General features: G+C 42.5%; 1 protein-coding gene and 1 long non-coding RNA gene across 14 annotated transcripts in view; both read right to left on the bottom strand.

Annotated features, from left to right (window-relative positions):
• Positions 1-10,307, bottom strand: part of GIGYF2 (GRB10 interacting GYF protein 2) — an 81,757-nt gene extending 71,450 nt beyond the window's left edge. For 11 of the 13 annotated variants that reach the window (XM_068954851.1, XM_068954854.1, XM_068954857.1 and 8 more), the window contains exon 1: positions 10,177-10,307. The gene's annotated coding sequence lies outside the window, so the exon portion shown is untranslated. Of the gene's footprint in view, positions 1-9,124; positions 9,152-9,473; positions 9,560-10,176 lie in introns of all 13 variants that reach the window. The other 2 variants (XM_068954853.1, XM_068954852.1) reach the window with 2 other exon arrangements.
• A 735-nt stretch (positions 10,308-11,042) lies between these two features.
• LOC138068150 (uncharacterized) lies at positions 11,043-13,570 on the bottom strand. The gene is made up of 3 exons (XR_011142799.1): positions 13,518-13,570; positions 12,655-12,800; positions 11,043-12,206 (listed from the first exon to the last, which is right to left on the bottom strand). It is a non-coding gene; the product is annotated as an uncharacterized lncRNA (long non-coding RNA).
• Between the last annotated feature and the right edge of the window lie 182 nt (positions 13,571-13,752).

Here is a 13,752-nt window from a genome sequence, read left to right as displayed (position 1 = left end):
CCCTTCAGTGCTTACAAGCATCTTCACAAAGACTTTGTTAATCTCATCCCACCACACTGCAGAATTGCTCTCCTTGCCTCTCATTTTGACCATGACACTTTGTCTTGGCATCCCTTCACTGGTTCCCTCTGCCCTGTTGCATTCAAATAAGACTTACTTCACTTCCTCCCTGGAAGCTATGGCTGTATGAAGTTTGAACTGAACTAGGTCAACTGAAGTTTGAGCTAGTTACCTGTAACTAGCTGGAAAAAGAAAAAAAAAAAATCAGATCTACAGATGATTTGAGTAGAAGCAACCCATGAACTTATCCTGGCAGGTGATACTACCCAGAAATAACACATGCCTGAAAAAGACAAACTATAGGCAAATCACAGCTGAGAGAAAGACCTTGAAGAAAGCACTCTAGAAACAGGTCATGGGGGAGGAAGGCGAGAACTAGAAAAAGAAAGACTCATGAAAGCAAAGATAGCAAGTGTTCAAGAAGAACACGTTAGCCGTGTCAAAGCAGACAAGACAGGGAAAACAGAAATTGATGCTGCTTCTATAGGTTTGCAAAGAAGCAGCCATAAGGCCAAGAGCACAAAAGCCAAACCAGAGAGGAACTTCTGAGGGTGACTACCCTGAGCGCTCAGTGTATAAAGAAGCAGCTGTACCAACTGGAAAGGCAAGCTGGGAATGGACTATGGGATGCTTGCTCTTGAGGAAAGAGTCAGGATAGAGCAAGAAAAAGGCTGAGGAACTGAGAAATTTGAGCTGATCATCCATTCCCTTTTCACTATTTTGGCCAAGCCAAAGGTACTAAGCTATCAGATCTTTATCATCTAGTTAACTTTCTTAGGATCTACACTGCAATATTAATAATTAAAATGTTAATTTTACTCTTTTTTAAATCTATGCTGCTGCCTCCATATTCATCAAGGACGGCAAATTACACAAAGAATAATATATACCTCATTACCATCATCAAATTATACCAGGGAGGAAGAATCCCTTTCTGAACTGCTAGGCTTTTGTAAAGTAAATTTTTCTACAAAATAATGGCACTGAGTAATCTGCACAACCACAAATTTTACATGGGCAAAGAGCACACAGGTAGAGTCTTAAGTTTTACTAAGAAACTGAGGCCATATTTTGATAATATCCAATTAGAACTACTGCTTGGGCAAGAACACCACCTGAGGATTTCCCACCACTCGCTTCTTCCCCTTTTCTCCAAGATTTTCTTCAAGTCAGGTCACTTCCTTGATCAAGATGCCAGTGCAACCCTACAAACACTTGCAGTTTTCCATAGCAGTTTTGGGAAAGACTTCATAAACCGGAATTGCTTCATAAACTGGAATTCAGATCTCATTTTCCTAAGGTAGTTCTGCAGCCACAGACCCACTATCAGCACACAGGACTGAAAAAAGAAGAAATCACATCAGCTCATCATGAACCTGTGGACTGGCATGGGGAAAAAAACATTCTGTTTTCTCAGCAGCTTAGTACTTTGAAAGTCAGAAGTCCATCCTCTGAGCACACAAAATGTAATCCAATAAAGTTAAGCCTTTAAGTGGCTTTCACTCAAAATTAACAGGTAATATTGTAGGTACAGAGGTTGCTGTCAGCAACACTCCCTTCACTGATTTGCTTCAAGTATAATGCTTATTTTAGCTAGCTTACAGTTTTAAAATTATGTTTTAAGTTTTACTACCTCGACCTGACAAGTCTATTAAAGCCTATAAAAAAAAATGGACATCAGGCACAGGACGGAACTTGATTGTACCGGCTGAATTTGTTTTAAAATGCATAAGAAAATATTTCAGATAAAAACATCTAAGAGAAGGTCTATAACAACAAAAATCCATTTACTATAGCACATTTCAACAAGCTCTGCTCTGTTAAAACATACAGCTATTTAACAACAATCTAGACAAAAAGCTGTTTTTAGGACGCTCTGAAAGATATGCACTGCCACATTTTCCAGACTTTACACAACCTCAGGATTGACATGAAATCATCATTTACAGAACTGTCCTTTATTCACAGGCACTTGAGTTAGATTTCCAGACAACCTGTTAAGTTCTTATATCTTCGTTACAGGATTCCTTCAATTTATAGCACGTGACTATGCAGCCCAAAGCGTTTTACTAACTGTTTGCAGGGGGAGTTTATAACTTGGGATTCTAAGAATCAGTTGAGTGTAAACAAGGACTGCATCCAGGTTTTGCTATCTATTCTTTCCTACAGACAAAAATAAAATAAAAAAATTAAACAAGATTATTTAGATTCTGTCACTGTGATTTATAGCTTTGGGGTTGCTACACTTAGGTTAGGTTTTACATACCACTGAACCTTCTTTTACACAGCCATTTTATATTAAAACAGTCTACTGTTTGATCTGAGATGTTTATGAAGAACAGTATCACTTCCTTCCCTTTCAAGGGAGTTCTCTTGCTACTGTAGGTTCGAAATAGCCTTTTTAACCTAGAAATTGGCTGAAAATGTTTAAGAAACAAAAAGCACAATGGAAAAATACTGCAAGCAGATCTGAGACTGAGGAATCGGGTTTTCCTTAAATAAATTTAGTACAGGAATTGAACAACAGCACTCCACTACTCAGCAACATTATATCAAGAGGATACTGCTTCATGTTCCACAGGTGGCTGCAGAGAGCATTCCACTACAGCTACCAGAGCGAGCTATTGTCAGTGCCAGTAATTGCATTAAAAACACATTACAACAAGCTGACTGAATCATTAATGCTGATTTTCTGTAATTCTTTATATTTTAAGGAAGTCCTAGAACTGTAAGAAAACTACCTTTTAAAGTTTTGGCACAGTGGTAAACAGGATGACTCAGGTAGCTATACTACCAGTCTGTTCGATATTAACCATTGGCTAAAGACGACGACACTGATTAAAGGGCACTGACATAATTAAGGCCAATCAACATGGATTTACAGAAAACATCCAATCAAAATTACTTTTGTAAGATTTGGACATTTAATTGCTCAAGTGAGTAGGTGAAATAAATTTCAACTTCTGCAGGACATTTCAATTAAAAAGTAGAATGCCAAAAAGGATTCTTTTTTTAAAAACTCTTAATCCATTCTTTAAAAGAATTTACAACAGCTAATCTCAGAAGGAAAATATTCTAAAAATATACACAAAATACAAAGGTAATAAGGCATCCTCTACTTCTATGGAATCTATAACAGTGTTTCACATTACTTCTAAAACCTGTAGATGACAAGAATGGAAATGGTAAATAATGGAGATGACACATTATCAATAAAACCATTATGAATTATTCAATTACTCAGCCCAATATAGCAGGTCACATTTAATAAGGCCAAACACACAATCAAAAGACTCATGAACAGAAAATATAGAATGACATACACCAGATGCAAGACTATTCTGGAAAATATTCGGGGGGGGGGGAGGGGGAGAAAAGTCCCCAAAACAATCTGAGATTTATGACATTTATCAGCCGAATAGCGTACACTACAACATCGACTAGACAGGCTGACACTGGGTAGAGAAATAAGGAAATATAGAGTGAATTTTATTGCTGCAGGGATACTGTGCCCAGTTCTATTGTCTCTTAGGCTGATAAAGCAAGTGATGTTCAAAAACTGATAAAACATGACAGATACACCTGGGGCGGGGGGGAAACACCCACACACCAGAACTTTATTTACTGGGCTTCAAGGAAAGTTTAAGTATCATCTTGCTCAGTCTGTAAATGACTATGCAGGTAAAAAGGCCTGAAGATACAAGTTCATCAGTGAAGGGGCTGAAGCAAGAAATTCAGAGATAACTGAAAGCAACTTATTCTTGTTTGCTTTAGATGATTTTCTAGAAAGTATGTTCTAATTTAAGTAGAAAATTAATCGGGGGGGGGGGGGAATCTATTATTTTTATTATACAAGATGCCAGGCAAGTCACAGTAGCACCTTCAGGCCTAACAAGCCTTTACCCTGATAAAGTTGGTAAATTTCTCAAGCCCTATCTACCCACACATCAAGACAGAAGTTTTTTCTAAAGGGACAATGCCTAAACCATGCATTTCTTTAGAACTTAAGCCTGTATTTCAATTACATTTTTAGCTTTCTATTAAAGTATAGTAACTTTCCTGTCTCAAATAATTGCAAAAAAGTTTCAGTCTTTCAACAGTTTGTGGTCCAGAATTAGTCTGTAGCATGCTCAAACAGCAGAGCCAAATTGCCCATCCTCTGCTCACTTTTACAGATCCAGCTAAAACTTTATGGAGTACTACAGCTTGCAACATGTTCCTCTACAGTCAAGAATGGCAAATGTAAGAAGTAGGCACTGAAACTATTTTTGGGACAGGACAGCAAGAGAAACCTGCTCACCTAAGAAAAAGAAATGCCAAGGAAAAAATAAAGGAACATAAAATATTGCATCTCCAGATACTTTCCTCCTTTCCTACCTACTGTTGTGAACTCAGTGGTTAGAGGCACAAAACTTCTCCAAACCCTACTTGACTTGAACGCAAGTAAGCATGCAAGCTTTCCCCAGTTCCTCAGCTGGAAAGCAGCATGACCACCACCTTTATTACAAGGCTTCCAGCCAAAGGTAGACACCAACGATTAAGCTCCAAGCGGAGTCAGAGGACCACACCCTTGGCCTTGCCCTGGCTAGAACACAAACCATTGCTCATTGAAAATTTTGTCCCAAAATTCTGCCAACATTCTGCTCTTTTCCATCTGAAAAATCATTTTCAAATCTGTCTCTAGCTTGTACATAGTTAAGTTTACGGGTAGGTAAGTATTTATTAGTCTGTGCCATTCCACAAAACATTACATATTAGGATGCTGAGTCCATCCACTTGCACACTGTGCCGAGCTCCTCAACTCAGACTTCACTGCCGGTAGTCAGACTACAGGCCTCCAACCAAAAACTCACTGCAGCATTTCTCTCCTAGTTGTCACATTGCATTATGCAGCCCATAGATATATTCAAAATGGCAGATCAAAGCTTTAGACTATATTTACTGAGAAGATTCACTGAATTACACATCTGGGTTGGTGTGCTTTTTTGGTTTTGTTTTTAATATGATTTATATAAGCAGCTTCTTTGGGCTTTGTAGAAATTCTCTCTCTATACCCTTTCTTAAAGTTTCCCATGCAATACAGTTCAGAGATGTTCTGCACTTTAAAAAACAAATATTCAATAGCGAGAAAGAATGCCTGTTAAGAAGCCCTAAAAGAGAAAATTGCTCTGCATATCCGACTGCCTATGTTAATCATCCACAAAGTTAGACGTTAACTTGCTACTACATATGAATCACAACAACCCTTTGTAATAGCTTATTAGCACTCCCTTTCTCTTTATGTCAACGTTGTTAAAGACATTCACATCTTACCAAGGGACAGAAGAATTACATCTTTGTAAACTCACTTGCAATGTTATACTGATCCTGCCTCAGTATTCTTAAAATCTGCTATAACATAAACAATACAGAAAGTCACACATACAGATGATTCAGCATTAACTGAGCCTAGTGTAAAACCTTCCACTGGTTTTAATGGTAGCTGAACCAGGCCTCCGATTTCTTAAATCAAGTTATTGGTTGCTGATACTTAAAAATCCCACCATATGCTGTTTTTCCATGATCATCCTCACTCACTTTCTATCATCTGCCTTATTAAGAACACTGAAGCTAGCCCTGCTTAGAGTAGGGGGTTGGAGCAGGTGACCAAAGATCTCCTGCAACCTAAATTATTCTGATTCTACCATACACTGCTCACAAATCACAGCTTATACATCCTTTAGTTACCAATCATACCAACTCCTTACCATATTATATCTTGCCTGAAGTTTGAAGTTACATAAATTCAGCTACCCATTCACCACCAGAAGTACATTTTTTCCTCATATTTCTTCTTATCAGAAGAAACACACTACCACATACAGGCCACAAATCTCCTTTCATCCCATCTAACCTGCATACGTAGATCTATAGCCTCAGAACATTCCAGTCCCACCAACTGGTATCTTCATCATAAAATACTGTCAATACCATGAAAGGGATTTCAATGTGTTGTCAACAACAGGAAGAAAGTTTTTCATAGTAATCACAATTTGAAATAAGTATTTTCCTGTTGAATGAAAATGACCAAATATACAATTGCAAAACATTAATTTTCAAAGTGCAACGTGTCATGCTTACTTTTGCTTCAATAACAGCTGTTTAGCATTCAATAATAATTTTCCATTTGGTTTATTTTTGTAACACGTTATATGTAGGCCAGCTTACCTGTTTACAGTGACAAGTTAAATATACAAAAGCCGCTGTTGAGAGCAGCAAATAATCGCTTTGTTTGCCTAGATTCTCGAAAACATATGGCCAAAAAGATAACAAATCCACAATGCATTACTATTAATAATTAGCTGAGGGAATCAAAAGCTAATAAATGATCCAAAAGGTACTGTCAACACAATAGCATTTTAGATACATTTTCTAAATGCCCAGCAAAATGTCTCATTGACCTACAGACCCCCTAGTTTTACAGACATCTCTGCTTTTCTCCACAATCCTCTGAGGTCTAGATAACCAGCTTATACACATTACAAGCACTAATGACTTCAAAAAGATTATTCCTGAAAATACATACTTTGATGTCACATTTGCCAAAAACCACAAAACAATTCTGTGTATCCTTTCATACAAAAAAAATAAGCAAGAGAGACATAAAATTTTCAATGGCAGCCTAGTTTCTCACAGGCATCAAGCCACTGCTGCAGAGTTTCTATATTCAAGGAATGTTGACTGACCTTTAAGAAGAACAGATTGACAGCCCTCTCTTTGCAAAAAAGAGAACTGGACACATTTTGTAATCAACATACTGTGGCAATCTTAGCTACTAACAAAGCAATGCAAGAACTTGTCTTTTACAGTCTTCTGCTACCATCTGACCTAGAGGAGGAAAAATGAATATTACTATGATCAACTACACGGTTGCATGTGCATATATATACACACAGACACGTATATAAATATACACACACAAATATATATACATACACTACAACCAACCACAAGAGGGCCAATGTTGTATAGACCTTATGATTTAAAGCACTTAATTCTTCTCAGTTCCATCTATAACTGAAGTATACCATGAGCAAACTTGCTAACTGTTCTCAGTTCTGATGATTTTCAAGCCAGATCCTTTCTGCAGCCGAAGACTTTGATACTTGACTGCCAAGAAGGAAAGAGAGGCAAAGCTAGGCTGATAACTGACTTAATTCTCATGAAAACAAATAGCATCATCCCCTCTGGAACATGTCACACACCTAAGTTTTCAACTGTCACTCAATGAATTAAAATAAATCAATGAGAAACCACATGAAGAAAGAGATCTCTTTCAACATAAATGTCTTTTCAATAACAAGGAGATGGATTTCTCCCTACCAAAACATTCAATAGATCTCCAGCAAGCTATGTAGGAAGGAGGAAACATATCAGGCCCATGCTTTGAGGTTTATGATCTGAAATGTTGTTGCTCAGTCCCTTACCTCTGCCTATCTCTATTTGTAAATTAAATATAGTTTATCTCATTTCATCTTTGAGCAGGGGCACTAAGAAAAAAGACATAAGCATAGACAAAAAAAGCTAAGGAAAGGAATTTTTAAAAATCAGACTGTAGGAAGATTTAGCTTCATACTTTAAAAAGCAGTAGGAAGGGAGGTTAAAGACTTCAGTGCAAGAATAAGAAAAGCGCATTCGATAGTTGAGCTTACAAGAGCAGACAAAAGTAAGCAGAATCATATTTCATATTCTTGACATTTCCAACACCACCACCAAAGAGCTGGAGGCTGAACCACTTTAAAGAAGGGTGAAGAAGGGAAGGAAAAGATCATGGTCCATGCGCCTAACTCATCTTCATAGATTACTATGAACTGATTTTGCCAACTGTTTTTCCCTTTGTACCTTTAAATAACTACAAAGACTTTTCAGCAGAGGTACATACTAGCAAATAACCTCTTCAGTCAGTCTGTGTGCCTACCCTAATGAGATGCTCTACAAGACTTTGACATCAAGTTTGCTTCAGAAAGGAAGTATCTACACATCCTAAAAGTGCTGCCAACTTTTTCCTCACATTCAGGTTTAAGAAACTCCAGTTTCTGATACGACTCCATTTAGACAACTGACCTTAGGAGACAGCAGGAGAAGAAGAGAAACAATGGCACTTATTCTGAACTCTCCTTAAAAAAAGCTTCCTTGCAGACCCTTTTCAACTCCCCTTTGACACGCCAAATCCTTTCATCAATCAAGAAGTGGATTTATTAGAAAAACTAAGGTAAAATCTCAACTCATTATTTACATGCAGCTTTTTCACTTCTGTCAGTATAGAGATCTCATTTTTCATTTACTGCATGTTTTTAGGAAGGCAAGAGAGCCACTAAGTATCTGAGGATACTTTAAAGTCCCCTTAAGATCAACATCTGTTGAATCTGAGAAGATCTACAAGGGTCAGAGTTTTTACTGAGGTATTAAAGTCTTTCTATGAGCATCCTAAAAAATAGAAAGCAGGTCCTCCTGAAGGCGACAGCTGACATTCAACTCCTGCAGATAAACTTCTACGTTCTTTTTAATATAGTTGGCCATTATACTGAATCTTTGTTTTCAATCACATGTTCAGTGAGGAATTAACATTGACACACATGAACTTGGACATTAATTAACTTGTAGGACTTACGTCTATATGAGGTGGGAGGTGGAGAGGGTGCAGAAGGGGCAAAAGACACTTTAGCATTTTTGTTGACACCACTAGGACTGACTAGGGCATATAGTTTTACCTCAGCATCAGTTAACTGACCAAAGGAGGTCCAGTCAAGTGAACGCCAGTAACACCAATACTGCATGACACTAGAACTAGTATTATCTATTACAACCACCACTGAAAAACAGAGCTCAAGAATACCTGTAACAAGCTCTTGTTAGGGACTACAGCAACCAATTTCATTCATAAAGGGTCCAAATTATCACTCTGTACATCTACCAAACGTTCTATTCAGAAAAAGCATCAACTGAATGTGTTTATTAAGAAGTAACTTAAAAATAAAACGCAACTGCAAGAGTTATGGGAAAAGGAAAGAAAATTCACACGTACTTTCCAGGAACTTGCCCAAGTCAGATCCTGAAGCAAGAAAACAGAATGAGCAGCAAGAAGTTAGACAGAAGAACATAGGCAGAATTCAAAAGTCTGTTCCCCTCCACCCCAAGAAAACAGATACATAAGAATTACAGTAAGAGAGAGTAGTATTATAACAGCAAATCAAAAGCAGCAGGCTGAAGACTACTGGGGAAAATATAGGTTTTATTCCAGAAGTGTCACTTGGCAATGTCTCCTTTTGGCCTAAAACTTGCCCCACTTCAAAGTGCAGTTACACAGAGTTGAAAGAGCGGAGACTGCTTTGTTGACACTGAAACTACTTGTCTTGGATCAATACCAAACGTACATAATCCTGATCGATGTGCTCTTCAGCCTGCCAAGGCCTCTCCAGTCAAACACTGCTGGTCATTGCTGCTCCCAGCACCCTCCTGCCTGCGGGGGAAAGGCTCGAGTGCGCGACCAGCTCCCTCCTTCCTCAGCCCGTACAACCTGACAGAGCCGGGCGTGTTGGGAGCCGGGCACGGAGGCTTCAGCGAGGGCGCACCTGCCCGCGGCACGGCCAAAACACAGGCCCAGCCAGGCGGGGCGGGGAGGGGACGAGCGAGTTCACACGGGTCAGCGCAAGGGGAGGCGGCGCCGGGGCCGCAGCTGCCAGCCCCTCAGGCGCTGAGGCGAGGCGAAGCGACGCGACGCGGCGCGACGCCCGGCCGCTGCCTGACAGGCACCGTCCCTAAGCCGAACCCTAATGCCAAGGGGCCGCACGGACAGTGCGATGCCCGCCCGGCGGCGGGGAGCGCGGCGCCGGGCCCAGCAAGCCCCGAGGAGAGCAGGGGAGACCCAAGAGGGGCCCCGCGCCGCCGGCCCGGCCTGGGGCGGCCTCCCTCCCGCTAGGCCGCAGGGCGCCCCGGGCTGCGGCAGCCCGGGCTCGGGGCGGACAGGGGCCGCCGCCGGCGAGGCCGGGGCTCGGGGTGCGGGCTCGGCTCGGCTCGGTGCGGTCCCGCGGTGGGACGGCGGTGAGGCGGGCGGAGGCAGCGGCGGCGCGGCGGTACCTGCGCTCCCGGACGGAGAGTCCCTCACGGCCACCGCGACTCCTCAGCCCCAACAACACAAGATGGCGGTTGCGCCGCCACGCAACGTCACGTGAGCCCGGGCCCCGCCCCCCGGCCTCCGCCGCAGAGACCCGGATGGAAAACGGGCTTCTCTCCCCCTCCCCCTCCTCCTCCCCCCTCCCTCCTCCTTCCCCTTCCCCCCTCCCCGCCCTCGCGGAAGCACCGCCCACTTGACGACACCCGCAGGGGGCGGCCCCAGGCGCATGCGCGCGCAGCCCCCCCCTCCCGCCCCGGCCCAGGAGGAGCGCGAGCGCCGCCTGCCGCAGGCGGGCGCCAACGGTCGCCGCCGCGCCGCAAAGGCCTGTGGGAAGGAGGCGGCGCCGGGCGCCGCGGCCGTTGGCGCTCCTCGCCCTCACGCCTGGCGGTTTTAGGTTACCTCTGGGTATATTCCGTCCTAGTGGCTGCACTGAAAACCCGCCCGGTGCTGCCCGGCTGTGGGAGCCGACGGTGTGTTAGGCGGGTGCTTTGCCCCCGGGTGTCGGCCCCCGGCCAGGGCAGGCCGGGCCTCAGGCGGCGGCCGCCGCTGGCAGCTGGAGAAAACGCGGTAGGTGGCACAGCAGCTGTTTTGATACTAAACTGCCTGACGGGAACATCGTCAGGAGCTCAGGGCAAGCTTTTCCAGCTGAAAAATACTGTTTTATTTTTAGCCCTGAAACCCCTGTTCGTACACGACGCGGAATAGCCCCGTGTGGTTATTTCAGCCTAAAAAAGCTACTCTTAGCTGTTACGTGCTTTTGGAGAAATAACCATTTTCAGCTGAAACAGTCATGACTTCAGCCACAATCCATTTAGCTTTAGCTCTGCTCTTCTAGGTGAATAAATACTTGTCATTGTGCACTGAATGCTGGCCAAAGATGACGCGACAGTGCACACAAGCGATTCCTCTGGGATAACGGGTTGAAAGTTCATCATTCTGAGCTCTTATTTTTAGCCCAGAGCAACAGAGGACTGCTTCCCTTCAAAATCTTAGAATGAAAATTCTCCTTTAGGAGGCTGGTTTGAAAAAGAAAGCTCCCTAGCAAAGGGCTCTGATAAGCTAGATTTTGATTCTCCTGGTTATTGCCACACAGCTCGAGCCAATATCAATAACGGTGTGAGTAGGGAGAGATGCAGTGGTGCGCATCAAGCTGCCAGTCAGACCTTTCAGCTTCACTCCAGAAGTGGCTGTGCCTTATTATTCTGCTTGTTGAACGTGAGTAGGAGCACTCAAAAATACTCTCATGTCCTCTAAGATAAGCTACATCGGAGATGGGAGAAGTTTAAAACTTACAGAATTTTTTTCCCCCGGTTAGCACAAACATTACATTATTGAGAGAAAAATGTCAAGACGAGAGTGTCTGGAAGATGTCTCATGTGCAGAACTTAGCGTTTTTTGAAAATATCTCAAGGAAATTCAAATTATCCATAACACACTTAAATCATCCATAACACTTTCAAGCAGAACAGTGAGTCATGAACATAGAGGAGTGTATCTGTGCAGTTAAATTCCTCCATGGTTTAATTACATGACTGCAGCTGATGTACTCTAGGTATGAAATCAGCTCACTAGCCAGTCTGACATTTACTAAGGTACTGAAGATATGATGTACTTTAAAGCCATCTCGGATGCCATGCCAGTTCAACTGCACTGTTAAAAACCCAAGGGTAGGGAAATGGAATCGCTAAGGAACCAAAAGAAATCCTTATTGAAGGCATCCTAGTTTGGAAGCAGGAGCCTGCCTGCTTTACTATAGCAGTGGAGCTAGGGACGCAGAGCAGAGCTTTGAATAGGTAAATAATCGTCATAAAGCAGCTCAGAAGGCATGGCGGAGTCCGTCATTTCTGCCTTCCTCACCTCAAGTTTTAGTTACTTTAAGACACAGCTACTGTGTTTGCTGATATACCAAGCATTTTGTCTGAGAACAGTCGCTATCTTCTCAACAGCCTCTGTCTTCCCTGGGAATGGTGAACAGCCCTCATTTGTGAAGTCCCTAAAAAATAATAAAAACAACAGACGAGGCAGGCAGGTGAACACCGGACCGTGTTCTTTAAAGTCAGTCATTTCAATGCGTCTGTCACCCCAGGTGGCTTATGCTGAAAGACAAACTATCACAAATATACTGCTAGTTCTGCAGCACCCAGTTATTTTAAGACGTCCTTCTCACACTGCAAACTAACTTTGAACAGGAGCAGTAAAGCACTCTGGTCACTTCAATCTGCCTTGCCAAGGGATTTATTTGGACACTCCCAAAAGGTTAAAAATCAGTTTGGTCACCTTAATTCTCACAGTTAAAGCCTGAACGCTTATCCAGGAAGAAGAGACGAGATACTCCCAGTCATATTGTTTCCCTTTCCCTGAGCTTTACATGAGCAATTTGAGGCACGTCTTCCTCCCTTCTGGAAAAGACCCAAATCCACAACAGGTTTTTCATCAATCACCTCTCTAGGGTTTCTCTCTTCACACTTCTCCTCCCTATCACAACGCACACGGTCACTCCAAGCATGTCAGTAATGCCAGACTGGTATCGATGTACCAGCAGGTATCGGAAACCAGAATTGGAATTGCCTGGGCCTGCTGGAGCCACCTGTGGTGATATCAAGCATAAAAGTAACATGAAGGAGGACATAGTATCAAAGACTGTAAGATTTTAAGTACAGCTAAATAAGATTGAATAGGTATTGTGGGCCAATAAGTATTGGATTGGAGATTTATCTAGGCAATTTTTTTTTAGCACTTCTGCATAACCTGAAGACGCTATGTTATTTAATCCAATAGTTCCGAGCCAAACAGAAAATTTAAAGAGCGTTTATATTCCAAATGCCAGTTCTTGTAAAACTAACTTCAAAACTTACATTGCTGCACCTTCAAACAAAAAAAAATTTGTACACCCAAAAGCACATACTGTTCACTGCATTAAATACAGACCCCAGCTAACAGCATCTGCTTGAATTGAACAAAACCACTCTAGCAGAAAACTGAACATTGAGAAACCTGATGCCATTGTCCTGCATACGCCAGAGAAGAGGAACCTCACAGAAGAAGCCTGGGCTGAGAAAAAAAATCCAATTAGTTCAGCAGATAGACTGAGCACCCTTTGGGAAAAGGACTAATGAGCAAAGTCCACCCTTTGGGAGAAGGGCTAAAGAGGAAAGTCTTGACTACAGACATGACAAGTTTCCAAGGCCTACTGATAATCTCCTTGGTGGGCAACTCCAGCAGCCCTTTTTCCTTATTTGTGAATTCTCCCTGTCCCTGCTGACCCACCTACGTTGGGATTGCATGGCAAAAGAAGGATCCTTACCTTCCCGGCTCTGCAGTCCAAGCTACCTCAGGGCCAGACATGCTACTCATTTCCTTATTGAAACTTGTCAGCTGGAGTTGACTCAAGTCTTAAAATGGTCACTTTGGAAGTCCTTTTTCCACCCTCCCCTCCTGCTCCCCAGGGCTCCTCCCCCAACCACATGTTACCTGCTTCCCTTTGTAGAACTGCTATGCCAAGGCAGCAGCATTTGCTGTGGTGGGGTAGGAGGGGGAAA

The sequence above is a fragment of the Struthio camelus genome, chromosome 9 (genome assembly GCF_040807025.1).
Source record: "Struthio camelus isolate bStrCam1 chromosome 9, bStrCam1.hap1, whole genome shotgun sequence".
Lineage (NCBI taxonomy): Eukaryota > Metazoa > Chordata > Aves > Struthioniformes > Struthionidae > Struthio > Struthio camelus.
Note: the sequence above shows the minus strand (reverse complement) of the source record. Positions and strands in the feature narration are given on the sequence as shown.